The 13,893-nt window shown below is 34.6% G+C and overlaps 1 protein-coding gene across 17 annotated transcripts in view; it reads left to right on the top strand.

Moving 5' to 3' along the window:
• The window catches only part of LOC131540336 (uncharacterized), an 86,462-nt gene that overhangs the window by 58,267 nt on the left and 14,302 nt on the right, over positions 1-13,893 (top strand). For 9 of the 17 annotated variants that reach the window (XR_009271250.1, XR_009271251.1, XR_009271252.1 and 6 more), the window contains one exon: positions 1-5,233. This exon is cut by the window's left edge. The exons of the other annotated variants lie outside the window; for them this stretch is intronic. The gene's annotated coding sequence lies outside the window, so the exon portion shown is untranslated. Of the gene's footprint in view, positions 5,234-13,893 lie in introns of those variants that run through there. 17 annotated transcript variants of the gene reach the window in all.

The following is a 13,893-nucleotide window of genomic DNA, read 5'->3' as shown; positions in this document are numbered from 1 at the left end:
GTCTTCACACATTGTTTTCCAACATCTCCAGAGCCAGTCATACCTCTATAAGGAACTGAATGATTCTGGTTCTGATTCTTATTCCTCGTAATGATTCTGGTTCCGTTAATGGATCTTTTTAATTTTCTGGAAGACAGAAATGCAGTTGACTCTTCTCAAAGATCCGCCCCACTTTGTTACTGTTGCTATGTCCGACAAGCCATGCTGCTCTCGCACACATGTTCTCACACAGTGAAAAATACATCGCAGTATTTTGCAAAAACCATTCAAAACTTTCCTACAGAGCACACGCACGTGAAGGCTAGACTAGTGCGAGTGCACATTTAGAGTGCGTTCTTTCACTGCATAATTCAGTCTAACAAAATGCATTTAGAATGATCACAAAATTCAAGATATGGGGACAGAAAATGTATATATTTATATAATTTCATATAGTTCAATCAATATCACACAAAGAGTGCTGTTTTTTTCTCACTCAGCAAAATATCATCTAATTATCTTGAAAATATCAAGATATTATGTTTTGGCGGTATCACACACCCCTAGTCTCAGCTTTCAAATTTTGTCTTTTTTTTTTTAAACAAATTCAAACAATACTGTTTGACGCCTCTTTAATGTGTTGTGCCAGATTGCTGTAGCACCTCGGTTCAAGCATCATGTGAGGTGAAACGATCTTTTTAAAAAAAAATTATTTACTAGTTAATGCATGAAATGAACATGAATGAACATCAGAAGGTATTTTGTTTCAACAGTGGAAAGACATCAAAACGCAACAATTTTCCAAAAGTCCACCAATGTTAATCTGCTCTCATGTCTCATGTTTGTTTGTCAGACAAAAATTGCAGATTAGATGCTATGATTGGTCAGATCGCCTGTCAATCAGACTCCCTGCGAAGGGTCAATTCTGATGCCAAATGATGTGAACATTTCTATAATAAATATAAAACAACAAATAACATAATACGTACTCACATCTTTTCTCTTTCGCTAAGGCTGGGTATCTAGTTCGAAACTCTTTAGGCACCGACCGAATTGCCTTGATACCATCGAGTATTGAAAAATGTCTTGTCATTTGGTACCAAATTGGGGTTAATCTCAGTGAGCCAGTAAACATGCAGCATGCTTGATGTGTCTGGATCAAGGAAAACGCATTACATGACCATTCATGCACACTGTGGCATCATGCTACATAAGACAATATATATGGGATATACTACACCTGCTTAGAATTTCTCATGTAAACAAAAAAATGAATAGAAATGATGATTCTGTCTGAGCTATGCATTTTAAAACAAAAACACACTCATGTGAACGAAGCCTCAAAAACACACTCATGTGAACGAAGCCTAAAAGATGTGGAAACTAAAAACTATTTGAACTTTTCTTAAAACTATTTGCACTGATTTATTGTGTTGGATACATTTTGTTCCTTTGCTTTTTTGTTCCTTAGTGGTTCAGGAGAGGAGTCTTTTTAACTCTGTAAAAAACATCAACAAGCTGAAAAAAAACAAAACCAAATATTTTTTGTGGTGTAATGTAATCTTGTTAAAACAGATTTCATAAAATTGGTACAGAAAAAAAGGATTGTTCAGGAACCAGCATCAGTATTGGTATCAAATCCAAAATTTTTGAATGATACCTAGCCCTGTCTGTGGCTCATAGAGCATTTCCTTCGAGAATCGTACTTTACTGTTCACGCTGTACGTGTCTGATTCACACGAAAGAAAGAAACCCTTTTTCTTCATTTGTCGTGAAGAGAGTCCTTTACTTGAGATTTGGACTTTACTGGTGGTACTCTGTTTTTCATTAATTGAAAAGAACTGGATCATGTGAGTCTATTACTTCAGAATATAACTTTACTGGTTGCACTGTATGTTTTTGATTCACTAAAACGAGCCATTTTCTTGTGCTAAATGGAAATGGAATAATTCCAGGGACGTATTAATATAATTGAATGTCTTGAAAATCATTTGGTTCTGTTATTTTATTGAAGTGATTCTTGGTTCCCAACCCTACACCTCTATCACTCTTTATCACCTTTTAGCTTCTCAAACCCAAGTCGGATGTCACACCATAGGATTCTCTCAATCTCATTTAATCTCTGGCATTTTTCAGAGAATTAGACATGTCCATGCAGAACATGGATGAAAGTTTTCTTCCCCTCCTCTAAACAAAGTATTTTTCTCAAACCCATTATATATGTTTCCCAGCAGACTCGTGTAGTTAACTTGTGGTTTATCTTGTCATTCAGCTTCCAACTTCAGTCTTATTTTTTTAAGGTTCCCTTTAGAGGGGTTATTATTAGCACTAAAAGTTCATCAAAACTCTAAAGTTGGGTAAATATTGGTTGAACATTTAGATAATGATAGCTTGCTATGCTAATATAACAATTTTCAATTTTGGAGCAAATTATTTGGGGCCTTAGGTCAAACCTGGGACTTTGATTCAAATGAAATACATGAACTAATGATATAGTATAAATGTAAAATGTATGGCTAAACTTTTCACCCTTCTTCTGAAAGTAAAGTTTTTGTGCCTTATTTGTCCTCTTGGTTGCTCATGAAATGAAAATATGTGGATGAACATACATTTACTGCCAATAAAAGCCATGTAAATGTTAATAAACTCTTTAGTGACTCCTTTCCCTTATATAAAACTCTCTCCACACCCTTCTTATAGTCACTTTCTTTCAGTATCTCGGTTTAGAACGAGTGTATATGGGACTGAGGACTGAGTTTTGCCAGCCCTCATAATTCAAAGTTAAGCTTATCATGGCTGAGTGGCTTTTTATCCAGGACTTGTTCGCAGTCGGCGCTGTTTCTAATCCTCTCCACACGTAGGTCTGTGTCCCCTCAATGTGCGTTTCTTTCTGAGGAAATTTCCATAGCAATACCACATAGTGCAGGGTGTTTCTTATGAAAAGTGTCAGAATGAAACCGAGAAGTAGCACGGTGGAGAACAGAATTTAATAGTAAAACAATAATAAGCGTGTGCTCTGTTTATTTTAATGATGATTTGAATATAGTAAATATGTGATATATTGATTATGAGCTGTTTTAACATTTCAAATAAGATGACAGTATGAAAGGGTTTAAATGTGTGGAGGCTGATCATAAACGAGGCAAAGACTTCAGTGTCACTTGTAAGAGTCACTTGCCGTTGCTTGGAACAATAATATGACTGTTACTGAATCATATCCTGTTTAATTTGAATGGCATGACAGAGTGAGTGAAAGACAATGAGAGAGCGAGAGATAAAGAGTGCAATAGTCACGAGTCTCTATAGTGATATCACATTTACACTGAAATAAGCCATCAAGTTTGTCATATCTGGTATAATTAAAAATCATACCAAACAAATTATGGATTTGTTGTAATTTTTTTTTCACCTGCTCAGAATGAGGTTTTTGTCTGGGTGCTGTTTAATCTCTTGATCTTGTTCTTACCCCAGTAAAAAGTAATATATTTAAAATATATTTATTTCATACTAAGTATAGTACAGATCTATTGACATATTTACTGGCATATAGCTTCAGACTTACTGATATAAACATCATAATTAAACTTTATTTGGAGTATTACTTGTGCACAATGCACATTTCTTAATATTAAGCCTAAAATATGTTTTAATGTCACTATTGATGAGGATTTTATGATCTTTTAATAATATCTGTCTTTAAATGCAAGATATTTAAAGTGTACTTGAAGTATACTTGCAAAACCACCACTTTAGCACAATCAAATATACTTCAGTATATCTTTTTCTTCTTTTGGACTTCAGCACTGCTTCCGCACAATTAAAGTGTATTATGTACAAAATTAAATGTTCCAATTTTCCAATCTATTATTTTTAGCTTTCTATTAATCAAAGAACTTGGAAAAACTGCATTTCAATTTTTACAAAAAGCAGCACAACTTTTTTAACATTGATAATAATAAAAAAAAAAAAAAAAAAAAAAGTTTCTTGAGCACCAGATCAGCATGTAAGAATGATTTCTTAAGGATCATGTGACACCAAAGACTGACTACATACCAAATAAATAAATGCGTGTTGAACTATTGATTTGAGTTTCATTAATTGTTATGTGAGTAGACAGACCAGAGTTACATGAGGGATGTGTGTAGCTTAGACTTACAGTCAATAACATCTAAGTATATTTATTGCAGTATATGTAGGTGTAAAATGAAATGGTAGAGGCCATATTACATACAATGCAGAGAGGTCAGAGCATCACACATCTTTCTTATATACAACACACATGACCAATTGCGAGGCCAGTAATAGTTAAACTTTTGACCTGTATAACGGTTAAATGTGGCCTGCAACCTGTGACAGTTAATGCATCAGGATATTTCTCAAGTGTAATGTAGACCTGCTTTTGTATCCATAGCAACAGGTCTTAATGCACCGTTATCCTGCAGATGTCACAAGGGTGATGTTTACCATATAGTTGCAATGCTGTGCTTTAGTTTGTCTCGGCTTTCAATCTTGATGCTTTGACGGTGGCCTAATGGAGGTCTTTCCCTCACAATGCTTTCTCTTGATCCTTCAATGCTAAAAAAAAAAAAAAACTCTGAGTTTTTATATTTGTATTTGGTCTGTGTTATGCTGCCATATGAAAAGCTGTTAATCTTGGGCCAATAGCTTAAAAGGGAGCACTTAAGTCAACTTTAGTTTGTAGGATTTCATTTTATAACTTCAGAACAGCAGTATTACAAAGGGTGCATTGCATATGTTGAAACATTAAATCAGAATACAGAATTTTTTTTTATTATTATTACTATTCTTTAAGACTACGATGATCTTTAGGGGAGATGGGAGAGTGTTGTAACTTACAGGACAAAAAAACTGAAGTAGAAACATACATTTTCCATCTGAATTCTAATTTGAATTGTGATGTTAACGCATGTTAGATAACAGAACAAAGATTAAACAAAATGGGACAGTATAGACCTGCATTTGCCACAATTATGAGTAATTATCACACACACACACACGTTTGTTTTTGTGAAAAGTGGGGACATCCCATAGGCGTAATGGTTTTTATACTGTACAAACTGTATGTGCTATTGCCCTACACCAACCCTACACCTAAACCTACCACTTACAGGAAACTTTGTGCTATTTCAGATTTTCAATACACTCCGTTCTGTGTGATTTATAAGCGTTTTGAAGAGTGGGGACATGGGGTAATGTCCTGAAAAGTCACCTTCTCCTTGTAATACCTATGTCATACCCCTATATAAATTTATGTCCCCCATTGTTAGCTTTAAAAAATATATTATAATTAACGGTGGGGTTTTAAATGGAATGGTATGAAATTATAGAGAAATTGATTTTCATGTACAAAGCTCTTTCAACAGCACCTTCTGTACTCGACATTAATTCACAATCTGTAGGGATATTTTGTATATATTAAAACCACTTTTTGTAGCATATAACTATGATCATTTTATATCAAAGTTTAAGACAAATAGCATAATCTCTCAGCGATTCAGGTCATTTAAATATCAATAAGCATTTTGAACAAAGGCGATCAGTGAGATACTGTATAGTGCAACTGTGTCTTTAAAGCTTTAAAACGGTCTAAAAAATAATTGATTGTCAAGATTCACTTATGTACTGTACTTTGCATTGCATTTATTCATATAGTATGACTAGAGTGTGTACAACTCCTTTACACTCTGTGTCATTTTTTTCATGAAAATAGTTTTCTTTTAAACTGTAAAAATGTTTTCTGTTAGTGTAAGGTTGTATTTATAATTAGGTCTATATTAAAAAAAAAAGCTCAATTTAAATGTGTGTGTGTGTGTGTGTGTGTGTTAAGGAAGGAGGAAAGGAAAAAGAGACAGGAAATGAGAGACACCGTGAGAGGAGAGAATGGGAATGAAAAAAGCTAATAAAATTGCTATACGTCTTCTATTAACTTCTTTTACTTCAACACACACACACAAACAAACATACACAAAACATTGTACATGAGAAGATAGATAACATGCTTTCCTTGACTGGGCTCTAGTGACACATGTCTTTTCTATTAATGTGTTCTACTTTTGATAAATACAGTACTCATAAACCCATTTTTGAAACCATTAATTGCAGAGGTCACAAAAATAGTGTTGTTGACTTTATTAATTCATCTTTTACTGAAATTACACAAGTACCTGTTTCAGTTAAACTGAGTTACTTTGTTGTAATTAAAAATAGTTTTTTTTTTAACTAATCACAACATTTAATAAATATTTATGTAAAAAAATAATCATTTTGTTGTTCAATTTACGTCATATACACCCTTTAAAAACACACCCAGTGGTTACTACACATGGAGAGCTAAACATTTCAGTACCAGTGTATATGAACCAGACATTTCTATCGAAAACTAATTTAGTTTCATACACATTAAATAGTAATGATTTGATATATGCCGTACCTGAACAAAACCATTATGTGTATTAACACATCTGCATTATTTGAATTAAAAACCTTTTGCTTTAACTGAATTCACTGACTGTTTAACAGAGCGGCGTGGAATCGCTTGACATGGTGTAAGGAAATTGTACATTTATTGAACTTACCATCATCTTTTTAATGACTATCACCCACTGATAAACACTAAGCCCATTAGTCATAAGTTTTGCAGTTTATAATGCTACAGGCTGTCATAAAACATAATCAAAAAATGTTCTGTTGAGATAATTCAATGCGCTGCTTTATTCTCGCCCCACACCAAAGCGTTTAATTTTCTTACAGTACCCTGAAAATATGGTATACATAAATAGTCAAGAAAATATTAAAAAAATATATAATAATAATTATAAGATTAAATAAAACAACATAACAAATAGAGAGAGAGGTTTTCCACAAATGCCTTTATTATGCCTATTCCTTTCTTCCTTATTTCTCAAGGGTTTTTTCTGAATGTTTGTTTCACCACAGATATTCAACAATGGCAAATTTTGAATGGTTAGTCACGGACACAACATGTAAAAGTACATTTCAAAAGTTTGCAAATATGTTTGTCTGTTGTTTGTCAGTGGTTTTCTGGTAAATGCGGTACATTCACACAGTAATTCTCATGTGGGGTCATTGGTTCAGATACATCATGGGAGTGAAGTGGGTGGGCAGGGGTGTACATTATGTACTCTTACCTCAGGAGAAGTCAAAGGTCACTGTGCTCTCTTGACACTTACTCATTTCTGACCATATGTTTAATGCACTGGATAGGACTACAGGACACATATACTCAAGGACTGTAAAATCAGTCCTGAATGTGGTGCTTTCTGAAATACATTTTGTACTTTTGGCTGTATTACCATGATTAATAATTATTTAATAACATTTACAATTATCCCATTTTACATTGTGCTGAAAAGAGTATAAGAAGGTAATATATTTTCTTTTTTTAAAATACAAAGCATGATTCATTTAATCAGATTTTATACTTTGTGGTGTGAAATGCATTCACCGTTTGGAATGGAATTTGAACACTGTCTCTAAATAATATCATAAAAAGAACATTTTAAAAAATGTAGTGTTGTCACAAATCATACAGTGTTTCAGAATTCCTAACTCTCACACAGTTGATGCTGTGCATGTTCTCAGAGCTGAGAGAAATATAAATCTATTTGACCATTTCAGTATTCAATTGTAAATTCAATTAATGGCTTTGTAAAGCAACAATTTACATTTGTGTTATCAAAAGTAACTAAAATCGCATAGAAAGTGTAGTCTGCGCTTGCCCAGGGCATTGAACCCATGACCTTTGTGTTGCTAGCAGTTGAGCTACAGAAACTATTCCCCTTTATTATGACAAAAACGGCTTTTAAAGAAATATTAATATCTTATACCATATTCCCTATCTCTTAGATGGCATAGTGTCATTAACGCAAGCTATAACAATACTAAGGAATTAAATTTTACTGCACAAAGTAGGAATCCTCCTGACATTTAGCTCTATAAAATGTGATCATTTGAAACAGTAAAATGATTAGCATATTTAAAAGAGAGGTGGAGTTAAGATATAGTAAGAGGGGTGAAAGGGTGAGACAGAGATCAACGCAGACAGATGAAACACAATTACATTTGTTAGTGCTGTGGCAAGTGTTTGCATTTGTTAGAGGTGAAATGGCTGTGGTGATAATGACAATGACGGTGCTTAAGCTTGTGTGTGTGTGTGTGTGTGTGTGTGTCAGGCTATGAAAATCTTCCTTCACGGCAAAGCCCTTTTATTGCAAATGACATGGAAACTATATAAACCTGTTACAAGCACAACCAATTTGAACAAATATGTAAATCTGTTTGATTACAGTGTCCACACAGGGAAACACAAACATTATTTACATGCAACTACAAAATAATATTTAATTTTGTTGTGTTTATTTGCAAGCTTGTGTAGTGATTACAGACTGGTAAATCTTGTACAATGTGTTGTATTGGACATTCTATATAAATATGTATTGATTAAAATAAGAAAACAAATTATTATTAGCTATTTGAAAATGTAATCATAGTCAGGTTAATGCTATAGTTAATAATTTTTTGTATTATAAATACATTTGCATAAAGGCATTTATAAGGATTCAAAATATTTCAAATAAATGCTGTTTTGAGTTTTCTACTCTTCAAAGAATCCCGAAAAAATATATCACAGTTTCCTCAAAAATATTAAGCAGTAGAACTGTTTTCACTATTGATAATAATGATAAATGTTTCTTGAGCACAAAATCAGCATATTAGAATGATTTCTGAAGGATCATATGACACTGAAGACTGGAGTGATGATGCTGAAAATTCACTTTTTAAATATAAATTTATATATTAGTTATATATTAGTTATAAATTAGAACAGTTTAAATTCTAACAATATTTCATAATATTTCAGTTTTTACTGTAGTTTAGATCAAATAAATGCAGTGAAATAAAAGCATTAAATTCCAAATCTTGAACGGTAGTATATATATTTGTATTATTATAATTATTATAATAATTATAATTTGTTCCTGGACCAAAAAAAAAAAATTTTCCCATGTAAGTTACATGTGCATTGTATACGATATGCATTTGTATACAGCAGATTAAGGGGAATGTAGTTTTTATAAAGTATTGCATTTATTAACATAAGCATTGCATATATTGAAACTTGATTAGCTTCAGTTTGTCAGGTTGAGAAATCACTGAAACAATGGTAACTTAAACATTCAAAAAAAGATTCTATAAGGGTAACACAATTTCATCTGAATTATCAGCCGTAGTTTCGTTGTTGTTAGTGAGGTCTCCCCTCTCTGGCCCCTTTGTGCAAGCTTTTCATTCTCTTCATATTTTTTCCCCTTTCTCATATGCCTAAAATCCTTTTTGTACCACAGTTGACTGAACAGCTTTCTAATTTTGCCAAATACCTCCATTATTTTCCTTCTATCTCTTCATCATCCTCTCATAATCTGTATGTCTTTTTCTCTAACTTCTCTTCTCCTTCTTCTACTGTGCTAATCTGCAGGAGACAGCTTTTCCCCTATTGTGTGTCCATTTGCTTTCTTTTCTTCTTTACTTTCTTTTTCCATTGTTTTCTTATTTCTCATATTTATTTTGTTTCATTCTGTGCATTCATTTTGCTCGCACACACGCTTTTTCTGTATTTAACCATGTCTAAATTCATTGTGGCATCCCAAATCCTTTGTTTTTTCTTTGATAATTGAAATGTTAAATATTTGACTTTAAAGAGCTTTACGTTTTAAACAAAACCGATAATGCAAAACTAATAGACGCGTGCACCTGTGCAGTCCGACACTGCCTTTGGGGCCCTGGCAAAATCTTGGCGGGTTGCCATAGTAACCCTGACCACCAACAAAATGCCAGGTGTCTGAAGACATACTGCTGGCGCCACTGGGTCTCCGGCCCCTCCCTGCATGGACTGTCTCACTCTACACTCTTCCCATGATGCCTCCCTGTCTCTGAGAAGGCAGATAGGCAGGGGACTGAGGGAATTTTTAACTTACTGAACTTTGCTTTTCTCGAAAAGGGAATTATTATTGCAATGAGAAAAATGTTTTTGATAAATCAGAATGAGATGTCAAAGGCTGTTGTCTTCGATTGGCATTACAGTATTCAATTTTTGGCATCGGTTCTCACTCTTGCCAGCAGCTTATTAGCAAATTCCCCATGCCATCTTCCTGTGGCTAGCTTGAGGTCATCATTAAGCAGCTGACAAATTAGGCTGACACCTCCCGTCCAGGGCGACTGTGGGCTGTCTGCAGCATCTTTACTTCACGACTGTCACTCTCTCTCTCGGACTCGGTCCTTTCGCTCTCTTCTCTTCCCGCTCTCCTTGTTTTCTGAGATCTCCTACAGTCCGACCTGGCCAAAGGCGTTTAGTTGGCGGCTCTCCACGTGGCACAAAAGCGCCGCGGCATTCCTTCTGTCTGTGGTTAATCTGTAGTGTCAGCTCGCTTTGGCCGGGCCGCACTGAAGCACAGGGAATATTAAAAAGCCCAGCGGCAGAATTCCTCTGGAGCAGAGATGAGGAGGGTGAAAGAGCTGGAAGGAGGGAGAGAGTGAGGTCAATTAAGGTTGGGTGGTACGGCCAACAGCAAAGCGTGAAGTTTCAATCGCGAGGAGCGGAAAGATGACAATAGGTGCATTTGAACCTTTTGAGGTTTACCCTTTCTTGGACTAGTAAATCCACAAAAACACTAGTTTTTTGCTTGAATGTTCCAGTGAAGCTAGTTAATTTTCAAAAGTTCCATGATCCATATTGCATGTAACCTCGTAACTGGTGTTATAATTTGTGTTATAACATTATGTTGTGTTATAACATTATTAGCATTAGAAAAATAATTTTAGACTGTAACATGTCAAGTGGTAGGACACTGCAGTCAAACTGAAAGACACTTCACATTATTAAGCTATTTTCACACATGGTTGATAACAGCTACTCTCCCGTGTACACACAAAAGAGTAAGAATTTGGCTTTTGGATGCATATTAATGCTGAAAATGGCCCTTTCTAATATGTGGGAGGTGTCACGCTGCAGGAATTAATGAATCAACATGGAATTGATATCAAATTAACTTAAAAAAATAATAATAATGTAATCAGTAGGTAAATCTTCACCTCTTTTTTTTTTTTTTTTGGACTATACAGTATTAAGCAATCATTTCAAGGAGCTTCCAAAAATAGCCTGTTTAAAAAGGGCTTTTGTGACTAATTGCTTTTGGTTGCAACATAAATAAATGTTTAATCATTTGAGAAAAATAATCTTGACAGTATTTTAAATATTTATTTATTTTCAGTTCATGATGAACACATTTGCACATTTAACATTAATATTTTTACATGTACAGGAAAAAATTCTTACAATGAACAAGTTCTGTAAGACACTTTAAGAAGAAAGTTATATTTCTATAGAAGGGATATGTAAAATAATCAGTTTAACAAATTAGAAATGACTTACAAGATTGAAATCACTATTATGCTTGACCACCATACTACTGAAGTAAAAGTTTCCATGTAAGAATCTACTACTGCGTTATATTTTGATTTGTGATCAAGTTTATCGATGTTAAATTACAGAATTCGCATCATCTACATCTACTCAAAACATTTACCTAAATGTTAATTAGAAGAAAATATATCTCAGTTAACTGTAAGAGTGACTAACATGCACACAGTATTTTTATTTTTTAAGCAGTTGTTTCGTTTGTTTGCAGATTTAAAAAAAAAAAAAAAAAAAAATTCAAAAGTGAAAAGTAAACTTATTCTGTCATCATTTGCTTCATATTTCATCTGATATTTTGAATCGAATGCATTGACATTCATACATTTTTAATATCCAAATACTTTTTTGCACTGCTGTATGTCTGATTTATGTTCTTGACTATAAATGTTGTGCCTGGTTCCAGGCAGTGTGCAGTTTGTGTAAGGTAACTGTGTGTGTGTGTGTGTGTGTGTGTGTGTGTGTGTGTGTGTGTGTGTGTGTAAGAGTTTGGCGGGATGTTTGCTCCACAGCGACTGCCTGTGCAGAACCTCTCCCAGGGTCAGCGAGTGCATGCTGTTACCCAGAATCCCTCAGCATAGTCCTTCAGTGAAACGAAAAACATGCTGCTCCTTTAAGAGCATGAAACAGGAGCCGGCTGTGTGCCCCTACCGGAGAAGCACAGTCAGCCAAGAGAGAGAGAGAGAGAGAGAGAGGTGGGGGGTGGGGTGGAGGAAGAGTTGAGGAGAGCAGAGGAGAGGGGTGGGAAGGATAGAGAGGTACAGCAAGAGTGAAACGAAGGTAATGTAAAAAAAAAAAAAAAAAAAAAGGAGGAGAAAGAGTGCGAGAGGAAGAAGCCAAAGATGAGAGAGGAAAAACAAGGGGATGACAGAGAATGAGCGGGAATCAGAAAGGAACCAGCAGGGGTTGAAATACAGAGCGGAATGGCAGAAAAGAGAGACATTCTCCTCCGTAAAGCTGCACAGTTCCCATTATTCGCATTGTAATATTACTGATGTTCGTTTGTCGCGCTGAAAGGAAACAGTCGCTGTTGTTGCTAGGAGAAAAAAGGTGCAGGCCTCTCTTATTGGCTACGAGAAGTAGCTCCATTATCCAATCAGAGAGCTCTGGTATCAGCGAGAGAGCGGGCCCCACTAGAAGACCTATTAATATGTTAGCCATGTTTTACGGGTTAAAATAAGTCGGGGAGTAAAATGTATTGATAAAACAATGGTAAGGATAGAGACCGTGTTGCTCTTTATGTCTTGTTATAAGTCTTATTGTATTTTCCTGGGATTTCATTGTCATTTCTAGGTGTGTAGCTACTAGGTGTTAGCAACAGCGCATGAAATATCCTGTTTCTATTTTTTAACATGCTTGACTTTGGTGTGCAATGTATGTTTCTTTACTACATTGTATATTAAGTCACAAATCTAGGTGTAAAGGGCTATTGTAGTTGCGCCTAGAGCGCTGGAATGTCTTGTTGTCTTCTATAGTGGTAACAACCAGCAGTGTGTTAGAATGTCCAGCAGGACTGATGTTGTGTACTAAGTGTAAGATGTTGTTAGATTCGCAAGCTGACATACCTCAGGGTTGGTGTCGCATAGACTTCATGTCGGATGCATATGCATTGCTTTACACTGTATTAGTAGACAAAAGTGAAAATGTATTTTAGTTGAAATTTCCATAAAATACTACTAAATGGCAAAAGCCATTGACCATACTACTGGGAAAATTATTTTATTCTCGTCTTTTAAGTACTTTGTGTTTCTTTTTATGACATATAGTATCATGAGTACATACACAATTAACAAATATGTCATTTTGAAAGTATTTTTAATCATTTTCAGTATTTAAAGCTTTCTGCTTTATGCATATTACTGTCGTCTCACTCCAATCCATCCAGTATTATTGTACACAAGATAAGTAACCAACTCATATGCCTGCTGTTAAACACCTTTCCACTGTATCCTCTCCCCAGTTTGAGCCTGAAACTGAAGACATCAAGACGTTTGTTGTCAACAAAATGGAAAGAACACACATGCGACCCTGGACCACAAAACCAGTCATAAGGGTCAATCTTGTGAAATTGAGATTTTTACATCATCTCGAAAGCTCAATAAATAAGCTTTAAATTGATGTATATTAGGACAATATTTGGCCGAGATACAACTATTTGAAAATCTGGAATCTGAGGGTGCAAAAAAAATCTAAATATTGAGAAAATCACCTTTAAAAATGTCCAAATGAAGTTCTTAGCGATGCATATTACTAATCAAAAATTAAGTTTTGATATATTTACAGTAGCAAATGTACAAAATATCTTCAATGGAGCATGATCTTTACTTAATATCCTAATGATTTTTGGCATAAAATCGATCATTTTGACCCATACAATGTATTTTTGGCTATTGCTACAAATATAC

This window comes from Onychostoma macrolepis, chromosome 05 (assembly GCF_012432095.1).
Source record: "Onychostoma macrolepis isolate SWU-2019 chromosome 05, ASM1243209v1, whole genome shotgun sequence".
Taxonomy (NCBI): Eukaryota; Metazoa; Chordata; class Actinopteri; order Cypriniformes; family Cyprinidae; genus Onychostoma; species Onychostoma macrolepis.
The sequence above is the reverse complement of the archived record's forward strand: the minus strand, read 5'-3'. Positions and strand labels throughout refer to the sequence as shown.